A 6,890-nucleotide genomic window follows, 5' to 3' on the forward strand; every position below is an offset into this window, starting at 1 on the left:
TTTTGAAGTCAGAAAGTCTGATAGAACTTTCTGACACAGACTTCAAAAGAACAATTACTGAATATTTTCAATGAGTGAAAGACAAACTTGAAGAATTATAGGACTTTGCAAGCAAAACAGGAACTTTAAAAAAATATCCAAGACAATGTAGATAAAACAAGCGAGGCATTAAAGGCTCTGGGAAAGCAAGAAAGCACAATCCAGAATACAGGACCAATGTTTCATATGCTATCAACAAGTTGGAGGAACATATGAACAGATTTGAAGAGATGGAACACAGAATCAGTGAAATAGAGGATAGAATTGTCACCTCCAATCTGCTGGAACAAAAGAATCAAAAAGAAAAGAAAAAGAATGTTTAAAAATAATGTGAGACACCATCAAGAGAAATCACATGCACATAATCAAAATCCCATAGCAGGAAAAAGTAGTAAAGGCACCAAAAAAGTTGTGGAAGAATTACTAAAAGAAAATACCCCAAGAATAATGAAAAATAAGAGAATATATGTTTGAGAAGCTGAGTGAACACATTATAGAATAGACCCCAAATGAAAAACATCTATGCATATCATAGTCAAATTTGCCAGAACCAAAGATAAAGAAAGAATTCTAAAAGCAGCTTGGGAAATACAAAGAGTAACCTATGAGGGAGAGCAAGTAAGATTTTTCAGCAGAAACCAAGAGAACAAGAAGATAGTGAAATGACATATAACCAACACTCCAATGAATACATCTGTCAACCAAGAATACTGTTCTCAGCAAAATTGTCCACTGCCTCTTGAGAGATCAAGGATATTATCAGTAAAGCAGAACCTAAGGGAGTTTGTAAAAACAAGACCAGCATTACAGAAAACACAAGGGAGACGTCCTTCTTACAGAGATGCCACAGAAAGCAGGATGGACCAATGTAACCAGAAACAGCACCAAAAAGAACTCAATAATTACACTGAATATGAATGGTTTAATGCAGCACTGAAAAGGAAAAAGGTAGCAAATTGGATAAAAAACAAAAAACATCAACATGCCCTCTATAAGAGAAACACCTGTAAAGTGAAAATAAAGAAAGACTAAAATAAAAGAGTGGGGGGAAAATATACCATGAAAATGGCAACCAGAAAAAAAAGCAGAGGTAATAATATTAATCTCTGACAAAATATATTTCAATGCAAAATCCATCACAAGGGCAAGAAGGGTCACTATATAATGCACAGTGTCAATAGAACATAACCGTAATGAATATCTATTCACCAAATGATAGAGATGCAAAATATGCAAAGCAAACATTAACAGAACTGATAAAATAAACAGACAACACCACTAAAGCAGTAGAAGACTTCAATACACCACTCTCAAGTAAAGAAAGAACTCGCAGAAATAAAGTAAACAAAGATACCGAAGTAATAACACACACAATAATCCAACTCGATCTCATAGATATATACAGGCTAACACACCCCAAGAAAGCACAGTATACCTTCTTCTCCAAAGTACATGGAGCATTCTCCAGAACATATCACAATTCAGGTCACAAGACAAACGTCAATACATTAAAAAAACACAGAAACCATACAAACATCTTCTCAGACCACAGTGCTACAGAATTAGAAATTAATAACAAGAGGATAAAGGAAGGGGGGAAAAAACGCCATACATTTGGAAGCTGAACAACACCTTGCTTGAACATGAGGGGGTACTAGAAGAAATGATGAATGAAATTAAAAAGTTTCTTTAAACAAATGACAATAAAAACACCACTTACAAAAAACTGTGGGGAAAAAATCAAAGCAGAAATCAGAGGTCAATTTATAGCAATAAGCAAACACATCAAAAGGCAAGAAAAAGTGATAATGACTCTCTAACCCAACAACTACAACAAATTGAAAAAAGAACAGCAATACAACACGATACTTTTTAAAAAAACAAACTTAAAATTATAAAAATTAGGGCAGAAATCAATGAACTAGAAAACAGAAAAACAAAGTCAATAAAATCGACAAACAACTAGTAAAATTAACCAAAGGAAAAGGAAAAAAATACACAAATAATCCAAATAATAGATGAACGGGGCAATGTCATAACAGGACCAATTAAAATAAAAACATTAACAATGGAATATTATATACTCAAATGCTATAACACTTTGCTATACTCAAACAAATATGAACACCTAGAGGAAATGAACAAAAACTTATAAACTCACAACCTACCTAAATCACACAAACCAAAATAGAACACCTGAACAGACCCATTGCAAAAGATGAAACTGAACAGGTAATATAACAACATTCAACAACAACAACAACAACAACAACAAAAGCCTTGGGCCAGATGGTTTTACAAATTCATTTTATCAAACATTCAGTTAATTTTATCAAACATTCAGAGAACTGTCACTCATTCTACATAAACTGTTTCAGAAAATAGAAAAAGATGGAATTCTCCCATACTCATTCTATGAAGTTTTTTTATCAAGATTTATCATACCTTGATAAATAAGATAAAGACACCAAAATAAAAAAATTTGAAAAAAACACAAAAAACCAATATCTCTTATGAACATAGATGCAAAAATTCTGAATAAAATCCAATAGAATAATATTGGCCAATAGAATACCACAATACATTAGAAAAAATATTTCACTATGATCAAATGAGATTCATAACAGGTATGCAAGGATAGTTCAACATAAGAAAAGCAATCCATGTAATCCATCACATTAACAAAGCAAAGAACAAGAACTGCATGATCCTATCAATTGATGCAGAAAAAGCTTTGACAAAATACAACAGCCTTTCCTGATTAAAACACTCAACAAAATAAGAATAGAGAAGAATTTCATCAACAGAGTAAAATTTATATATGCAAAACCAAGAGCCAACATCATTCTCAATGGAAAGATATCAAAGGCATTCTCTTTGAGAACAGGAGCTAGGCAAGGATACTCACTATCACCTCTCCTATTTAATATTGTATTGGAAGTCTTAGTGATAGTGATAGGACAAGAGAAGGAAATAATAGGTATCCAAATTGGCAAAGAGGAGGTAAAATTATCTCTATATGCAGATGATATGGTAGTATACTTAGAAAAACCTTAAAGACTCAGCAAGAAAACTACTGGACATAGTTGACCAATTCAGCAAAGTGGCAGCATACAAAAGCAACATACAAAAAATCAATTGGATTTCTCTACCATGACAAAGAGAATACAGAAAATGAAGATAAGGAGAACAATACCCACCACAGTAGCTAATTGCAAGATTAAATACTAGGAAGTAAATCTAATTAGAAACAAAAGACCTATTAAAAGAAAATTACAAAATGTTATGTCAAGATACAATTTCAATTCAAATACCAATTACATTCTTCAACCAGGTGGAAAAGGCAATTTCTAATTTCCTTTGGAATGGAAAGAGACCTAGAATAAGCAAAGAACTCCTAAAAAAGAGAAACAAGATAGGAGGTTTCTCACTCCCTGATCTCAAATCCTACTACATAACTATGGTGGTCGAGACAGTGTGGTACAATGTCAGACATGTGGATCAATGGAATAGAATTGAGAACCCAGAAATCAACTCATCTACCTATGGTCAATTGATTTTTGACAAGGAGATGCAATTAGTTAAGTGGGGAAATGAAAGCTTCTTTAACAAATGGTATTGGCAAAATTGGAAAAGTAGTTGCAGAAAACTCAAGCAAGACCTACACCTCACACCAGACACAAAAACCAACTCAAAGTGGATCAAGTACCTAGGAGTAAATCCAAGGACTATAAACTCCATTAAAGAAAAGCTTGGAAGAATTCTAGAAACCCTAATCCACAAAATTAACAGTCTGCCAAGCATCCTGAAAAACCTACAAACAGGAGAGAATAAAATAGACGAATGGGACCTTCTAAGAATCAAATCCCTATGCACATAAAGAAACAAACAAACAAAAAAACCCCAAACAAACCCACATATCTCCAACAGTGTAAAAAGGAAAGCCACAAACTGGGAAAAAATATTTGGTAATGACATGTTTGATAAAGGACTTATATTTTGAAGTTATAGACTATTCCAACACCCCAACAAGATAAAGATAACCCAATTGCAAAATGGACACATCAGTGAAGAAGAAACTGTGAGATGGCGAGGAAACAGTAACTGGGATAATTAGGATGGGAGTGTCCGAGACAGTGAGATTGGCACAGGACAGAGCAGAGTTTAGGGCTGTTGTACAGAGGGTCGCTATGAGTCGCAAGCGAGTCGAAGGAACATAACAACAACAACATGGAGTAATTTCCACTATCTATTGCTTCTCCAGTACCAGGGAACTAATTTGAATCTACCCAAAGGTTTACGGAAGTGTCTGGAGATCCGTTCCTCAGAAATCCCAGAGAGCAATTCTTTTCTGTCCTTTGGTGCTACTATCGGTTGAAATGGACTCCATCGAACCTAATGACACCCAACATCATTGAACTAAATAGGGTTGTTGTTGTTTTTTTCCTGAAATATTGTATTGATTATATTCTACTCTTTAGACTACTGCCTGAAGAGAAAACCAAAAGCCAGGATCCACTGTGATTGAGTCAGTGGTTGAGTCGGCCCACTGTGATTCTGCCTCTTCCAGCCTTCCATCAGGTTTCTGGGGCTGTAAATCTAGATGACAGGAGACTGTCTGTCTTCCTTGGAGCTGCCGGTGGATTCGCATTGCCGACTTTCACTGGGTGTTGTATCCCATCGAGTTGGAACTGATCCACAGCTGACCCTCCGGTGGGTTTTCAGACAATCAACAATACGGGACTTGACTTCTCACCTTTCTCCCATGGAGCAGCTGGTGCATATGAACTGCTACCAGTTCCTTGCCATTAAGCTGCCAGAGCTCTCTACAAACTCCCACTCAGCAGCCCCGGTAAAAGAAAGTGTTGTTGTTGTTGTTGTTGTTGTTGTTATGTGCCGTCGAGTTGCCTGCGACTCATAGTGACCCTATGTACAACAGCACTAAACTCCGCTCTGTCCTGTGCCAATTGCACTGTCTCCGACACTCCCATCCCAATTATCCCAGTCACTGAATCAATCCACCTCATAGAGGGCCTTCCTCTCCTGCGCTGTCCCTCCACCCTCCCAAGCATGATGTCCCTCTCTAAGGACCGGTCTCTCCTCACAACATGTCCAAAGTAAGTTAGACGGAGCCTCAGAATCCTTGCCTCCAAGGAGCCACCCGGTTTAACCCTTTCCGGGACAAATCTGTTTGTTTTCCTAGCAGTCCATGGTATTCTCAATACTCTTCTCCAGCACCACAGCTCAAAGGCATCAATTCTCCTTCTATCCTCCTTGGTCATTGTCCAACTCTCTGATGCATAACAGGTGATTGCGAAGACCATGGCCTGTATCAGACGCACCTTAGTCTCCAAAGAGATACCATTGCTCTTCAGCACTTTGGAGAGGTCCCTAACAGCAGAGTTTCCCATGACAATGCGCCTTTTAATTTCCTGGCTACTGGTGCCAAGACTGCTGACTATGGAGCCATGCAAACTAAAGCTGTGTACAATCTCAATCTCTTCACCATCCATCCTGATGCTGCCAAAAGTGTTACTAAATATTTTTTAGGACAGAACTTCTACAGATAGTAATGGAAGGGGACAAATTCTAGAACTTCACACTAAGGAGGAAGAACATTCTTCCCTAATTCTGTAGTTCTGGAAATCAAGGCTAAGTTTCTAAAAACAGTGTCCTCTGTTCCACGGAATGGGACTAAAAAAACCTAAACGAAACACAACAAAAACCCACCCCCAAAATAAACAAAAATACCCAACAACCCAACAACAACAAATCGACAAACCTGGTCCTTCCTACCACAGAGTTAAAGAATCTCTGTTCTTCAAACAAGTGCAGGGGTTAAGGTACGGGGAGACTCTCTGTTTTGGGGGGTCTTAGTCTCAGGCAAACAGTAAGATTTCATGAGGAATTGCTTAAAGTACTGTTTTCACAGAAAACCTCTAAGAAATGTTTGTTCCCTTTTTAAAAAAAGCTATGAATCCAGAGCATCTAGATTTTGAGCATTAAAGGTAAGAGATGATGAAAACGGAAGTGATAAGAGTGAGCATTTCACATAATTTCCATTGCCTAAATATTTCAATATGCTCAGGAGATGCCCAAATTTAAATAGCTCTCCAAACATGCATTAGCTTTTTAATATTAAAATTGCTTCTGCTAGTTTAAAAATAAATGACCCCAAAATACTATTTTACAGGAACATAAAGAATGAAACCCAAGTAAGAAGGTACAAGAAAGGCTCCTGTCGAATTCTAACAGCCGCGGAGTCCACGGCCTGATTCCTGGGGGACTGTGCCTGGGATCCGGAGCGAGTGGGGGAGTCGGCACTTGGAGGCCTTTCCTGGGTTATCTGGCTTTGAAAGGATCATGTTCAAACCCTGGGAAGATAAAAGGCAGCCTCCACAGACTATAAGCTGGACCGTTAAACATTTCCATATGACAAAGTCCTCTCCGGAGGCCTGACCTGCCAGGGGATCCCAATCCGCACATCTGAAGGAGCCAGATCGCCTCGGCTGGCTCCACGGAGCAGCGTCTGGGAGACCGAGCTTTTGAAAGAACTTGAGAGTGCTTTCTGCAGGAAGAAAAAACGTCTTCCCAGAGACACAACAGTGTCGAACACCAAACCCTGATTACAATGGGTTTTACTTTCGAATTAGTTCTTTATTAAGAGGGAGGGGAAAACAAATTAAAAAGCAGTAACTTAGCGATTATAGCAAGTCTTGTGACTTAAAATCATTTCTATTGGTAAACAAACATGTATTTGGATGTGCCTATTAGATATTATTTCTATGTCTATTTATGTGGGTCACAGTATCAATGATTTTTCCAGTTAGAAGTCCTTCAAAGTCTTCCTT

General features: G+C 37.6%; 1 pseudogene; it reads left to right on the forward strand.

Moving 5' to 3' along the window:
• Nucleotides 1–6,665, forward strand: part of LOC102844514 — a 107,130-nt pseudogene extending 100,465 nt beyond the window's left edge.
• The last annotated feature ends 225 nt before the right edge of the window (nucleotides 6,666–6,890 follow it).

This window comes from Elephantulus edwardii, unplaced genomic scaffold (assembly GCF_000299155.1).
Source record: "Elephantulus edwardii isolate Elephantulus edwardi_28Jun2011 unplaced genomic scaffold, EleEdw1.0 scaffold00125, whole genome shotgun sequence".
NCBI classification, from domain to species: domain Eukaryota; kingdom Metazoa; phylum Chordata; class Mammalia; order Macroscelidea; family Macroscelididae; genus Elephantulus; species Elephantulus edwardii.